Source organism: Brachyhypopomus gauderio, chromosome 3 (genome assembly GCF_052324685.1).
Source record: "Brachyhypopomus gauderio isolate BG-103 chromosome 3, BGAUD_0.2, whole genome shotgun sequence".
NCBI classification, from domain to species: Eukaryota; Metazoa; Chordata; class Actinopteri; order Gymnotiformes; family Hypopomidae; genus Brachyhypopomus; species Brachyhypopomus gauderio.
In genome coordinates this window covers 23,166,430-23,182,418 of record NC_135213.1, presented here as the reverse complement: position 1 = coordinate 23,182,418, position 15,989 = coordinate 23,166,430, and the positions used below count along the sequence as shown (strand labels likewise).

Below are 15,989 nucleotides of genomic sequence, written 5' to 3'. Positions count from 1 at the left end.
GATTCATACACGTTTAAAAGGTGGAATTAAAACACTTGTACGTCACTTTAAAGGTCCGTTTCAATATTTCCCAGCACCTTAAACTTAATTAAGTTAAATATTTATACATATACTCGAAATAATTCGCTTTTTCATCACATTATTTAATGGTTGTTTATTTCCAAAACGCCCAATCTTAACGTCTTCACGTTCTCTCATGTTTCGTCCTGGAATTAAAAGAGACTCGTATTTGTTAACGTAATACAAAAGAACTGTGCGGAGTCGCGTGCTACGGTCACTAGTGAAAGTATAAACCTAGCTTTTTATGGTCCTTGCTTTCACTGGATGTGAAAGACGCTATTAATTTACATGCGTTCAAATTCTAACGTACCTGTTTTTGATATGTTAAAACCAGACTCGGTGTGAAAACCTTAAAATAGAAATCTCTATTGTGATAATGTCAGAAATAAATCCTCTCTTCCTGCAGTATCTGGTTATATTCCAACTTGGCAGTACAACGGACGTTTACAACAGTTGTTGATCAGACACTGACCCAGGCTGAGTTTATCAGATATTAAATAATTTAAACTTAAATAATTGTACTGAAATCCATGATTTAGGTTTCTCTAATTTTGCAGTATTTATATAAACATGTGTACAGCTTATTTTTTTAAAGGACACATTTTGTATAAAATAGTTCCAGGTTTCTACAATAAATAGTTAATTGAACAAAAATAACTAGTTGTAATTTCTTTAAGGGTCGGTGTATCTTTTAATAATATACAAACTAACTGTGATACCGTGATAACCGTGATACCGCGGTATTTTCTGAGACGGTTATCATACCGTGAAAATCTCATACCGTTGCAACCCTAGTTCACTCGTCGACTGGTTTAACAAAGGACCTTTGGTTACGATCTTCCTGTCACAAGCTCAACCACCTATACATCAGACCCTTCAAGTCCTGCGAAACATCAACCGTGTGTTGTATTGTCTGCTTCTTTGGCCTCAGTACCATATATCGCTTACGTTCCATATTTCCTTAAACCTGCCTTTCCCTCCAGCCTGTCTTTGCATTCACAGAGTTCTACCTCTGCCATTGGATTTGGATGTGCGCAACTAGCCCCCTGCCCGGAAGAATATAATGGGGAGACCATGTCTGCTGACAGCTTTATTTTACAATGTAAGATGTACATTCAGTTGCTGACTTGCCCCCACCTCCAGAGGATGTCTTGGTCCTGTTCATGTGTTCTCTGCTGAGGACCAAGGCACTTGATTGGGCAAACATAGTCCTGTCTAAACGCTTGACAGGGGCTTGGACAGTAGAGGGTTTTTGTAGCTTTATGTGCACCAGGTTTGCTGGTGTTGCTATTCAGCCCTCCTCCCATCGGATTGGGGTACAGTTGTGATCAAATTTATTCAACCCCCACTGAAATAAAGTGTTTTGGCCAGTTTGACATTGATTTTGATCATTTCAGTCATCTTATTTACAATTATATCAAAGAGGCACTTATAAATTAGACAAACATAACATAATATTTATGATGGAATAACCACAAATGTCTTTACTGTGCTCACATCATTATCAGTTTTATTCAACCCCCTAGTGACATTATTTTTTAGTACTTAGTACAACATCCTTTTCCAGTTATGACAGCTTTCAAGCGTGAAGCATAGCTTGACACAAGTGTCTTGCAGCGACCTATGGGTATCTTAGCCCATTCTTCATGGGCAAAAGCCTCCAGTTCAGTCACATTCTTAGGCTTGCGCACTGCAACTGCCTTCTTTAGGTCCCACCAGAGGTTCTCAATTGGATTTAAGTCTGGTGATTGCGATGGCCACTCTAGAATGTTCCAGCCTTTCATGTTCAACCATGCTCTAGTAGACTTGGATGTGTGCTTCGGATCATTGTCCTGTTGGAAGGTCCAACGTCTCCCAAGCCGCAGGTTTGTGACTGACTCCATCATATTTTCCTCCAAGATCTCCTGGTACTGAAGGGAATTCATGGTACCCTGCACACGTTGAAGCTTTCCTGTACCATTAGAAGCAAAACAGCCCCAAAGCATAATTGACCCCCCGCCATGCTTCACAGTAGGCAAGGTGTTCTTTTGTTCATAAGCCTGGTTCTTCCTTCTCCAAACATAGCGCTGGTCCATTGTCCCAAACAGTTCTAATTTAGTTTCATCTGACCACAGTACACTGTCCCAAAACCTTTGTGGCTTGTCCACATGACTTTTGGCATACTGCAGTCGACTTTTCTTGTTCTTTGGAGTCAGCAAGGGGGTGCGTCTGGGCGTTCTGGCATGGAGGTCTTTGTTATGCAGTGCGCGCCTTATTGTCTGAGCTGAAACTTCAGTGCCCACATCTGACAGGTCTTTTTTCAGTTCCTTAGCAGTCACGCGGGGATTTTTCTCCACATTACGCTTCAGGTAGCGCACAGCAGTCGCGGTCAGGATCTTCTTTCTGCCACGACCAGGTAACGTTTCCACTGTGCCCTTTAACTTGAACTTGCGAATGATACTTCCGATAGTGTCTCTTGGAATATTTAACAACTTCGCAATCTTTTTATATCCATTGCCATTCTTGTGAAGAGCAATAACCTCTTCTCTTGTCTTCTGGGACCATTCTCTTGCCTTCACCATGCTTGGAAACACACCAGTAGATGTCTAGAAGGAGCTGAGTATCACAGTCCTTTTAAATCTGCCTAATTGGTGCTTATCATGCTTGATTGCTGCTCGTTGACATCCACAGATGTTTTCAATACCTGATGGAAAACACTGGAATGAACCTCTGTTCTTAGGAGTGGTAGTCGTAAAGGGGTTGAATAATTGTGTCAATGAAGAAATCACAAAAAGGCCATTTAATACTTTATGACAAAAAAATTGATGCTATCTTAGTTGCATTTAGTCCTTGTAAGATTTCATTATGAACACAATTACAAATGTGCACTGAATTCCATAAAACCCTTCGCAGCATTGGGGGTTGAATAAATTTGATCACAACTGTACGTGCTGTGGGGAGACCGGAGGGCTGGCACCTCCTCGTCTGCTGTGCTGCCAAACACCTCCTCATCTACAATGTCCATCAGCATCATTGAAGTCTCCACACCGGCTAGGGTTGCCCAGGTCTTGGTGCCCGCCGGCGTCACTCGGGCCTCCACGTGGCAACCGAGCGGCCTTCCAGCTCCGCCCCCGATCACGTCAACCCAGTGGCCCCGCCTCCCGATGACATCAGTCCGGCGGCTCCGCTTCCCGAGGACGTCAGCCCAGCGGCCCTACCTCATGAGTACGTCTCCCCGGCTGCTTTGCTTACCGAGGAAGTCTCACCGGCAGCTCCATCTCCCAATAAAGTCTCCCCGGTGGCTCTGCCTACCGATGACGTCTTTCTGAAAGTCCTCGCCTCCAGACGGCGCTGCTTCGGCTGTCCCGCCTTCCGACGACATCACCCTGGCTGTCTCGCTTCCTGACTACGTCGCCCCGGCGCCCTCTCCTGACGTCTCCTTGCCGACTCCAGCACTTCCTCTGAGCGTCTTCTCACTGGTGTGACACCTTCCCCGAGCGACCCCACGGCTCCTGGCCCTGCAACCCAGAGGAGGTCACCCACGGCTCCTCTGGTTCCCGCTGCATGCCAGCTGCCTCTTCCAGCCAATGATGCCCATCAGCAGATTTCTCCTGCTCACCAGCGGGTCCTGCTGGTCCCTGCAGCCCATCAGCCAGTCCCACCGGTCTCCGCTGACTCCCCTGGTCCCCACAGACCTTCTGCGGACTCCTCCGGCCCACACAGTGACTGCCCGCCTGTAGACATCACCTTATGTTGATTCCCCTTCCTCACTTATGTCCCCTTTGTTGGCAAGTTCTGTCCCCGGTTTTCTGTTGGTCCCTGTCCCTGTGTGTACATTTGTCTGTGCCTGTGTGTCTGTGCCCATGGTCGTCTCCAGTGTGGTAATGCCCATTCCTGTCCCCATGTCCGTCCCTAGGGTGGTAACCCATTTTGTTCCTGTGTCAGTGTCCATAATTCAGTACATACTGTCCTCTGTATTTACCTTGTCTCCTGCCTCTGGTCCTTCTCCCACATCTGAGTCCAGTCCTGTCCCATCCTGTCCCTTCCCTGTGTTTTCACCTGACCCCGTTCCAGCATTCCCCGTCCCTGTGTCTCCTGGGCCAATTCATTCTAGTCTTGTCCCATTCTCCTGCCCTATCTCGAAGTGTCTTGTGCCTGCCCTGTCCCCTTGCCTACCTCTGTGTCATCCCTGCCTTGTGTGTCTTGTTCCTCCGACTTGAGGCCTCTTGTCCGGATTCCGTCCGGAGGGGGAGTAATGTCACATCCAGCTCCACCCTCCTTCCCAGTCCTGTGTCATCTACCCTAGTCCCATCTTGTTTTCCTGTTTCCTTGGATTCCCTTTTGTTTGTCATGCCCCTGTTGTATCTACTCACCTGTGTCTTGTTATTCCTTAGTGGTTCTGTGTATTTATTCCCCGTCGTGTCATGTGTTCCCTGTCGGTCATTGTCCTGGTTGTACAGTTTTGTGAGTCACATTCAAGAGTTCTAGTCTCCATTGTCTTTTTCCTCAGTTGTATTCCTGTTAGCTTTCATTAAGAGTTTTAGCTGTTGTCTTTTCCCCCTGTGTTTGCTTTGTTGTGTATATTCATGTTGTATTGTTTTGCCTATGCGTTCAGTTGCCCTTGCTGTTCTTAGTAGCCTGCTCCCTTGAGATTTATCCTTCGAATTCAGACACCCGTCCCTTCATGTTACTCATGTTGTGTGATTTGCCCAAGCCTCCATGTTTGTTTCTGTAACGTTAACCTTGTTGTTAATTATACTTAGAATGGTGGTCCTTCATAGTGTTACGTGGTTGTTAATGGTGTTGCGCTTCACTGTGTTTGTTGTGTTGCTACTCGTTTAGTTCTGTGTGTTTCCTGTTGCTGAGTTTAATTAAGTATTTCAGTTGTTTAATAAATATTCTAATCTTGCATTTGCATCACTCATGCCTGTTCCATCCATTACAATTTCCCACAGAACGATAAGTACAAAGTATTGCCTCTACTCCTGTGAGCATACAGAGCGTTTCTCCTCCTTACCTGCATGATCATTCATGTTTTGACCTCTGTATGTTGCTAGATTATCCTCTTGCCTTGCTCTCCTGTGCCTTTGCATGGTTTCCTGTCCTCTGGTGTTGATCTCGAATTGTTTATTTGGATTGCCCTCTCCCCTAGCCCATTCTCAATAAATTCCCCTGCTCATGGATCCTACACATGCCTCCAAGTCTGACTCCAATTCACCATACCCACAATGCATAACCTGGCTATTTAATGCTTCATTCTGTTATATTTAACCCTTTTCTGTTATATTTAACCTTTGTTAAGCCTTTGTGTGTGTGTGTGTGTGAGAGAGAGAGAGAGAGAGAGAGAGAGAGAGAGAAAGATGGAGAACGAAAGAGACTGTATGTATATTGTGCATTTTCCATATGATTTAAATCCAGCAGTAATGGAGACTGTAGGCCAGAGGCTTGTTTTGGTTTTAATGGTGGTAATTAGGAGCAGTTATTAAGCTGTGGTCATTATAACATTATAACAGCCAAATAGCATGCCTTGCTGTCCTCTTTTGGGATCAGCTGCTGATGTGTTCAACTGGTACTGGCAATGTATTCAGTTGGTTCCGTAGTGATTTGTTTAGTTGGTTCCGTACTGATATGATCAGTTGGTTCCATTGTGATGTGTTCAGTTGGTTCCGTAGTGATGTGTTCAGTTGGTACCGTGGTAATGTGTCCAGTTGGTACTGTGGTAATGTGTCCAGTTGGTTCCGTAGTGATGTGTCCAGTTGGTCCCGTGGTAATGTGTCCAGTTGATTCCATAGTGATGTGTCCAGTTGGTTCCGTAGTGATGTGTCCAGTTGGTCCCGTGGTAATGTGTCCAGTTGGTTCCATAGTGATGTGTCCAGTTGGTTCCATAGTGATGTGTCCAGTTGGTCCCGTGGTAATGTGTCCAGTTGGTTCCATAGTGATGTGTCCAGTTGGTTCCATAGTGATGTGTCCAGTTGGTGCTGTGGTAATGTGTCCAGTTGGTTCCGTAGTGATATGTCCAGTTGGTCCCATGGTATTGTGTCCAGTTGGTCCCATGGTAATGTGTCCAGTTGGTGCTGTGGTGATTGTAACGTATTGAACAGGCAGAGAGGGATCCAAATGCGGAAGAACACCGCTTTTATTGAAATGAAACGTTGGTACAAGCACAGGCAGGTGTATCACGAGCACTAGTAACAACTGCGTTGTCTTGGCGTGGTCAGGACGGTCCAGGGTCATACCGGGGAAGCCGAAGTCAGGAGGTACAGAGGGACTAGGCAGGAGACGATGTCGGGGACGTAAGCGAGGGTCGGAACACAGGAAAGCAGGCAGGTAATAGAAAGGCTTGGTATGCGGCATGAGTCGGCAATACTTCGCGACTAGGAAGTGGAATGTGGGCGTTTAAGTAGAGATACAGGGGGTGTGGTGATGAGTGTCAGGTGAGGCTGGTTAGGTGGAGATCAGGTGGCATTCCTTACAGTGATGTGTTCAGTTGGTGCTGTTGTATGTATTCAAAAGGCTCCGTGTTGATGACAGTGTGACTGTGATGCTGACCCTGTGAATTTCTGTGACTTGTTTTGTGTGTTATCATTTGTGTTGGTGCTGGTAGTTGCATTTGTGTTAATTAGATGTTAGTGTTACAATTAACATTAACACTGTTGTTAGCTGTAGTTTTAGTATGAATGAGGATGTGACATATTTGTGGGTTGGTGGGTCACAGTGTATTTTTATTGTCATTGTGATATGAACATGCAGAATGAACACATCACAATGAATGAACCCCCCACTCTGGAGTGGACACAGTCCCCTCACTGGAGTGGATAATCCCCTCACTGCAATTGACACAGTCCCTGGGAGCAGCATCATGTCTCTGTGCTGTGAAATGGGGTCTAGAGTAACTGTTTGTGTCTTTGCTTGAAATGAAAGTGTTCCGCAGTGACTTTAAATGACAGAAACAACAAACTGTCACCTTGGTAAAGATATACCACCATATTTGTCAGTTATGGAAAAAAAATCTCCAATTGCTGCTCATCAGATATACTCTGCTGGCAAATGTCGGTGGCCGAGAAATACTAAAACTGAAAACAACTGTGTGTGAAGAAAAACAAATTTGATAGACAAGGGACATGAGACACGCTCATATTTTCCTCAACTTTTATATGTATGGGAAAAAAACTAAAAATATTTTTTGAGACGACAAATACTCTCTGAGACTGTTCAACTCTTGCTTCCTAAACTGGCTTTCCATCTCAAAGGTTAGGGGCAGTGGGTCAGTGATCACTGCAGTGAAAGGAGTATGTCCACTGTGACAACTGCAGTCACCACTGCAGTTTTTTCTCATGGTCTCTGTTCTCATTCCTCCTGTCCTGCTCTGGTTTGACACTGATAGGGTCCTTGTGGTTGTTCAGATTTTCTTTCCTGAACAAAAGCTTTTGTGTGTAATTACAGCTGTGTGATTAGCAAGCATTTCTTCCCATTCAGAAATGTGTTTGTGTTTGTGAAAATTTGTTTGTGTGTGGGTGTGTGTATGTGTGTGTGAGAGTGTGTATGTGTGTGGATGTGTTTGTGTGTGTGTGTGTGTGTGTGTGTGTGTGGGAGGGTATGGAAGGAAGACTGAGGACTGGTGTGTGTTTGTGTATATGTGTTGGGGAAAGTGAGGATTCATGTGTTTATTGGGAAAATGAGGACTCGTGTGGTGGGGAAGCTGAGGGCTCGTGTCTGCCCTGTGTAGCTGAATGGCAGGCACATGTACAGGGCCTCTAGTGCATCCACCGTCTGTCTGCACTTGCATAAACAGCAGATGATTTAATAGATGTAGCTTCTTGCTGGAGTGTGTATGTGTGTGTGTGTGTGTGTGTGTGTGTGCGTGTGTATGTGTGTGTGTGCTTGTGTGTGTGTGTGTGTGTGTGTGTGTGTGTGTTCATTCAAGAATGTCACAGTTGGCTCTACATCCAATAAAATGGCATGTGGGTGCAACAGTGTGTGTGTGTGTGTGTGTGTGTGTGTGTGTGTGTGTGTGTGTGTGTGTGTTGGGTTGGGGGAACTGAGGACTCGTGTGGTGGGGAAACTGAGGACTCGTGTCTGCCCTGTGTAGCTGAATGGCAGGCACATGTACGGGGCCTCCAGTGCGTCTGCCATCTGTCTGCACTTGCATAAACAGCAGATGATTTAATAGACGTAGCTTCCTGCTGCAGTGTGTGTGTGTGTGTGTGTGTGTGTGTGTGTGTGTGTGTGTTAGAAAACAGTGGCTATGGCTATAGAAACACATGGATGAACATATAGAAAAACATGGGTGAACATATAAAAACACATGGGTGAACATATAGAAAAACATGGGTGAACATATAAAAACACATGGGTGAACATATAGAAACTAGTGCTGTCAATTCCAGGTGCCACGATTAAAAGTCCTCACCAGGATTTTGCTTGGGCTTGCTGGATTGTGTTGATTCCACTAATTTTACCTGGATTGCTAATTAGAAAATCTAGCTAGCTTGAGCAAAATCCTGGTGAGGACTTTTAATCCGGCACCTGGAATTGACAGCACTAATAGAAACACATTGGTGAAATCATTTTAAATTCTTTGTTTGCTGCTTCCAGTGTTTTGGTGCTCATTTGCTTTTTACTCAGAAAACTTTTAGTTAAATATCTACAGTAAAAGTTTTTGTATGCATCTCCTCTCTTTCTTTCACTCTCTCATCTTTCTCTAACCCTCTTTCTTTCTCTGTACCTCTCTTTATGTCTCTTTGCTGTTTCATTTCTCTGATTGCTTGCCACATCCAATATTACTCATTTTCTTTTTACTTAGAGAAAATGTCCATTAAAAATCCTCAGTAAAGATGGAATTTAAAACTAACTCCACAAAAATGTAAATTTCTTTCTCTCCTGTAATCTCATTCTTTCTCTCATCATATACAGTGAGCAAAATAAGTATTTGAACACCCTGAGAAGTGAGTTATCTCACTTAGAAATCATGGAGGTGCATGTCCACTGTGAGAGACATAGTCTAAAAAAAAGATTTTTTAATAATTTAGTCCGTCTCTAAAAAGTCCACCTCCACTCCACTTATTATTCTAAATTAGAAGCACCTGTTTGAGGTTGTTAGTTGCATAAAGACACCTATCCACCCCACACAATCATTAAGCCTGCAACTACTAACATGGCTTAGACCAAAGTGCTGTCTAAAGACACCAGAGACAAAATTATAGACCTCCACATGGCTGGAAAGGGCTATGGGGCAGTTGCCAAACAGCTTGGTGAAAAAAGCAATTGTTGATTGAAATTATTAGAAAATGGAAGAAGCTAAACATGACTGTCAATCTCCCTCGGACTGAGGCTCCATGCAAGATCTCACCTCATGGTGTAGCAATGATCCTAAGAAAGGTGAGGAATTAGCCCAGAACTACATGAGATGAGCTGGTCAATGCTGGTCAATGCACCTAAGATGAATCTCAGACCCTGCATGATTTCTAAGAGGGAGAACTTGAAAAATCGCAGGGTGTTCAAATACTTATTTTCCTCACTGTATACATTTTCCCTGTGTACATTTTTTGGTGTTGGTGATGCATATTTGAGGTAGGTGTAGCTACTGCAGACTGGAATGTAATGGAAATTCAAGATGAAGGTGGGTTATCCTTATCTGGTGGGATTAGGCAGGGTTGACCTTTAGCTGTGGTATAAGGCAAGGTTGTCATTTATCTAGTGAGATTAGACAAGATTACTTACTGGTTGGATTAGGTTTGATTACCCATTATCTGGTGGGATTAGGCAGGGTTGCCCTTTGTTTTGTGGACTGGGATAGAGTGGGGTGGGGTAGATTAGGGGTTTTTTGGGGGGGGTTTTGTTCTTAGGCACCCCTTCGTCCTTAGGTTTAAGTTCCAGGTGTTTAACTTCCTTACTTTAACCCTTAAAGACATGAGGAGCATCTGAAAAAAAAAACAAATCATGATTTAGGGGACTGGGACTAGGGTCAGGGCTGCCACGTGTCCATGTTCACAGGGTGGGTAGAGGGGAGGTGAGAGAGGGAAGATGGGGAGGAGAGATGAGAGAGGGGAGATGGGGAGGAGCGACGAGAGAGGGGAGATGGGGAGGAGAGATGAGAGAGGGGAGATGGGGAGGAGCGATGAGAGAGGGGAGATGGGGAGGAGCGATGAGAGAGGGGAGATGGGGAGGAGAGATGAGAGAGGGGAGATGGGGAGGAGAGATGAGAGAGGGGAGATGGGGAGGAGCGATGAGAGAGGGGAGATGGGGAGGAGAGATGAGAGAGGGGAGATGGGGAGGAGAGATGAGAGAGGGGAGATGGGGAGGAGAGATGAGAGAGGGGAGATGGGGAGGAGAGATGAGAGAGGGGAGATGGGGAGGAGAGATGAGAGAGGGGAGATGGGGAGGAGAGATGAGAGAGGGGAGATGGGGAGGAGCGATGAGAGAGGGGAGATGGGGAGGAGAGATGAGAGAGGGAAGATGGGGAGGAGAGATGAGAGAGGGGAGATGGGGAGGAGCGATGAGAGAGGGGAGATGGGGAGGAGCGATGAGAGAGGGGAGATGGGGAGGAGAGATGAGAGAGGGAAGATGGGGAGGAGAGATGAGAGAGGGGAGATGGGGAGGAGCGATGAGAGAGGGGAGATGGGGAGGAGCGATGAGAGAGGGGAGATGGGGAGGAGAGATGAGAGAGGGGAGATGGGGAGGAGAGATGAGAGAGGGGAGATGGGGAGGAGCGATGAGAGAGGGGAGATGGGGAGGAGAGATGAGAGAGGGGAGATGGGGAGGAGAGATGGGGAGGAGCGATGAGAGAGGGGAGATGGGGAGGAGAGATGAGAGAGGGGAGATGGGGAGGAGAGATGAGAGAGGGGAGATGGGGAGGAGCGATGAGAGAGGGGAGATGGGGAGGAGCGATGAGAGAGGGGAGATGGGGAGGAGAGATGAGAGAGGGGAGATGGGGAGGAGCGATGCGAGAGGGGAGATGGGGAGGAGAGATGGGGAGGAGCGATGAGAGAGGGGAGATGGGGAGGAGAGATGAGAGAGGGGAGATGGGGAGGAGAGATGAGAGAGGGGAGATGGGGAGGAGAGATGAGAGAGGGGAGATGGGGAGGAGAGATGAGAGAGGGGAGATGGGGAGGAGCGATGAGAGAGGGGAGATGGGGAGGAGCGATGAGAGAGGGGAGATGGGGAGGAGCGATGAGAGAGGGGAGATGGGGAGGAGAGATGAGAGAGGGGAGATGGGGAGGAGCGATGAGAGAGGGGAGATGGGGAGGAGCGATGAGAGAGGGGAGATGGGGAGGAGAGATGAGAGAGGGGAGATGGGGAGGAGCGATGCGAGAGGGGAGATGGGGAGGAGAGATGAGAGAGGGGAGATGGGGAGGAGCGATGAGAGAGGGGAGATGGGGAGGAGAGATGAGAGAGGGGAGATGGGGAGGAGCGATGCGAGAGGGGAGATGGGGAGGAGAGATGAGAGAGGGGAGATGGGGAGGAGCGATGAGAGAGGGGAGATGGGGAGGAGCGATGAGAGAGGGGAGATGGGGAGGAGAGATGTGGGTATGTGTTTCCTGTGCCAGAGGGAGAGGGGAGGAAGTAGGGGGGTTGCATTTCCAGTTCCATTCTTGCTCTTGCTTCCTCTCTCTGCCAGTATGACTAAATGTCCTCCCAGACTCACTCCGCGCCACCCCCACACCCTACACTCACTCTTTCCCTCCCTCTCTCACTCTCTCTCCCTCCCTCTCTCATTAGCCCTCATGCTCATGTTCTGTCATTCTTCATCCATCCCCCTATCCCACATCATTTTCTTTGTGCTTCTCTGTCTGTCTGTCTCTGTCTGTCTTGCTCTCTGTCTCTGTCACTCTCCCTGTCTCTCTGTCTGTCGTTCTATCTCTCTGTTTCTCTCTGTGTCTCTGTCTCTCTATATGTCTCTGTCTCTCTCTCTTTCTCCATAACCCACTTTTAAAGCAAGGCTGTCCTGCTCCTCTCCTCCTTCATCTGACATACTTACCCCACACTCTGTACAACACAGGCTTTGTTTTGTGTGTGTGTGTGTGTGTGTGTGTGTGTGTGTGTGTGTGTGTGTGTGTGTGTGTGTGTGTGTGTATGTGTTTGCATGATTGCACATCTGGAGATGCTCCAAGTGGCAGGAATTCAGTTCCCCTCCATATGGGAGAGGCAGAGGAATCCCAAACCTCACCTGCACTCATGCTCAAACATACCTCATCCTCACCTGCACTTATCCTCATGCCTTCTTCATCCTCACACCATCCTCATCCTCACCTGCAGTCATCCTCATGCCATCTGCTCCACTCCTGCCTCCTCACACTCTTCCAAGCTCTTTTTGTTTCTGCAGGCACCCAACGCACTGACCTAAAGGACTGACCTAAAGCACTGACTCGTACCTGTGGGCACACCTCCCTGAGCACTTTCAGGACTGCTCTGATTAGTGGTCACACTGCTCTGATTAGTGGTCGCACTGCTCTGATTAGTGGTCATACTGCTCTGATTAGTGGTCATACTGCTCTGATAAGTGGTCATACTGCTCTCATTAATGGTCTTACTGCTCTGATTAGTGGTCATACTGCTCTGATAAGTGGTCATACTGCTCTCATTAATGGTCTTACTGCTCTGATTAGTGATCACACTGCTCTGATTAGTGGTCATACTGCTCTAATTAGTGGTTGCACTGCTCTAATTAGTGGTCGCACTGCCCTGATAAGTGGTCGCACTGCCCTGATTAGTGGTCTAACTGCTCTGATTAGTGGTCTAACTGCTCTGATTAGTGGTCACACTGCTCTGATTAGTGGTCACACTGCTCTGATTAGTGGTTGCACTGCTCTGATTAATGGTCTCCGCATAGTGAAAAGGCAGTGTTGCTCAAGGTTATACTGGCACATAGCTATAAGCCAACTGTGGAAGAGTGAGTGTATGTGATTATCAAGGACATATGGTATTCTTGGGCTTCAGCAGAAGCTTAAAGGAGACGTTCAGAAGGGGTGAGGACTTGTGGCCCTCAGGCCGGCACTGATATTCTTACTGGAGGAGAAGCCCAAAGTTCCAAGGTTTCATACGCATTGAAAACACTCTGGACATGGAATGTCCGTGTGTGTGTGTGCTGTGTTTCTTGTCATTGTCTGGCCTTGTGGCTCTGTGCTGTGGGAATTTAAAGTCTCCTTGAATTAGTGGGTGAATGGTAATTATGATCCCAGTGCCTTCACTGATCTCATCACACAAAACAGGAGGGAGTAAAGTTGTCTTTATTGATTGCCAGCGATCACTACAGTGATCAGCAGTCCAGCAGCCAAGGAGCTGTGTGGTCTTCTTCCTGCTGTCTGCTTACATCTTATTTTGGGTTTTCTATCGTTGACTGCATTGTACACTCACCATCTTTTATAGATAAACCTGTTCAATTGCTTGTTAACACAAATATCAAATCAGCCAGTTGGATTAAATGCAACTCGGTGCAGAGGAACGGAGCATCAGAATGAAGAAGAAAGTGGGGTTAAGCGATGTTGGACGTGGGGTGGTTGGTGGTGGTTCAGAAACAAACAACAGACAACAAAGAGTACAGCACAGGCTTGCCAACACTGGACAACAGAAGAACAGGAAAATGTTTCCTGGTCTGATGTGTCTTGATTTCTGCTGCAACATTCAGATGAGAGGGTCAGATGGTATAAACATGAAGGTGTGGATCTGTTCTACTGTATCAATGGTTCAGGAACACACCCATCCCCCTCTCATTAGGTGAATCCAGAATAAATACCTTCTCTCTCTCTCTATCCCACTCTCTTCCTCTTTCTCCCACTATCTCCCTCCATCTCTCTCCTTCTGTCCTCTTTCACTCTCTCTTTCTCTTTCTCCTTCTGGTTTCCTTCCTCCCTACACATGCCTATCTATTTACCTGAATGTTTCAGGCCTCCGTATGGTGTTTGAGTCTCTTAAGGGGTCATTTTCATACAAACGTCGGATTATAACAAATGGGACCATGCATTTTTATGAGCAGTTGTCTGGGATACACAGGGATCTGCTGCGCTGTAATATATTAGCTGGTACGTGCTGGTTTTTCTCTGGTGACATGCTTGCACTGGTCCATCCCGTGGGGGCGGAGCTGAGCTGGATCCAGCCGTCACATTTAGCCGTCTTTGCTAAATGCCTCTCCCAATGCTCCCAATTGGGTAAACAAGCAGACTCCAAATTTATTAAAGCACCATTTCAGGATGGCCATCAAATACACGACTCTGTCCCTAAAAGAAAACAGAAGGGAGACAACAGGTTGTCTGAAGCTTGTGATGCTTGTGATTTGGTAGATTCAGATTGGCAGGGGACAATGTGGTGGGGCTACTGTGGGGGAGGGGCTTCTTTGGGGAAGGAGCCTGTGTGTCTCTCCAAAGCAGCTGTGGTGTGTAAGCATGGAAATGGCATTGTGTTAAATACTAGAGGGAGAGCTAGAGCACTCCATGGAGTCTACAAGCAAAATAATATTCAGCACTGAAAGTGGAGGATTGAGTGTACAATGGAGGAGTGTGTGTATAGTGGGTCGGTATATATGGTGGCAGTATAGGGGTATAGGGGTGGTAGTTTAGGGGTATAATATGGTGGTAGTATAGGGTATGGGGTGGTAGTATAGCCCCAGGCTGAAGCAGATAAGTGTGTGGGTTACATTGTTGTCATATTATATATATATTTTGCAATTAGAGAACAGTTCTCTAATTTGTAACAGTTTCTCAAGATCATTCAGCTAAGCTCCATCAAACCTGTTATAAACCATGTTTATAGCACAAACAAAGCCCCAGATTTAGCTTGGCTTGGTAATAATTCATTAGTCCTGCAGACCATCTACTTGTACAGATCTCCTGGTTAAGCAAAGAAAAGCGTGCTTATGTAGCCTTCTCACTCATAACAGCAGAAGTGGGTAGTCTTCATTCAAATAAATGAAGAGAGGTCTTTAAAGGGCCTGTGACTGTAGAGGGCAGAGTGAGAGAGTTCTCTCCCTAAAGTCTTAAAGAACAACACCACACCCCCGATTAAAGAACAACACCACACCCCCGATTAAAGAACAACACCACACCACAGATTAAAGAACAACACCACACCCCGATTAAAGAACAACACCACACCCCCAATTAAAGAACAACACCACACCCCCGATTAAAGAATAACAAAACATTCCTGTTTAAAGAATAACATCACACCACCAATTAAAGAATAACACCACACCCCTGATTAAAGAACAACACCACACCCCGATTAAAGAACATCACACCCCCGATTAAAGAACAACACCGACACCTCCGATTAAAGAACAACACCACACCCCCGATTAAAGAACATCACCGACACCTCAGATTAAAGAACAACATCACACCCCTGATTAAAGAACAACACCGACACCTCCGATTAAAGAACAACACCGACACCTCCGATTAAAGAACAACACCACACCCCGATTAAAGAACAACACCACACCCGATTAAAGAACAACACCGACACCTACGATTAAAGAACAACACCGACACCTCCGATTAAAGAACAACACCACACCCCCGATTAAAGAACATCACCGACACCTCAGATTAAAGAACAACACCACACCCCTGATTAAAGAATAACATAACATTCCTGTTTAAAGAATAACACCACACCCCCAAATAAAGAATAACACCACATTCCTGATTGAAGAATAACACTACACTTCTGATTAAAAAATTAAACTACACCTCTGTGTCACAGTACGATGGGCCCCCTACCGGTCGCCTCCGTCTACAGCGGCAGTTGTCGTTGTTGTGGTGTGTTCGTCCCTCAGGTGGTCGGAGCCCGTGATCCGTCTCACCTGAGGGTCATTTGTTTGTCTATATATGTCCTGTCTTTGTACCAGTTGACCGCTGGTCATTGTATCTTTAATAATCTTTATTTCGCACTCCCTGCCCGTCACACTCTGACTGAAAAACAACACCACACATCTAATTGAAGAACACCACCAC

General features: G+C 46.3%; 1 protein-coding gene across 3 annotated transcripts in view; it reads left to right on the top strand.

Moving 5' to 3' along the window:
* sdk2b (sidekick cell adhesion molecule 2b) overlaps positions 1 to 15,989 on the top strand; it is a 247,636-nt gene that overhangs the window by 25,733 nt on the left and 205,914 nt on the right. The gene's annotated exons all lie outside the window — the stretch shown is intronic.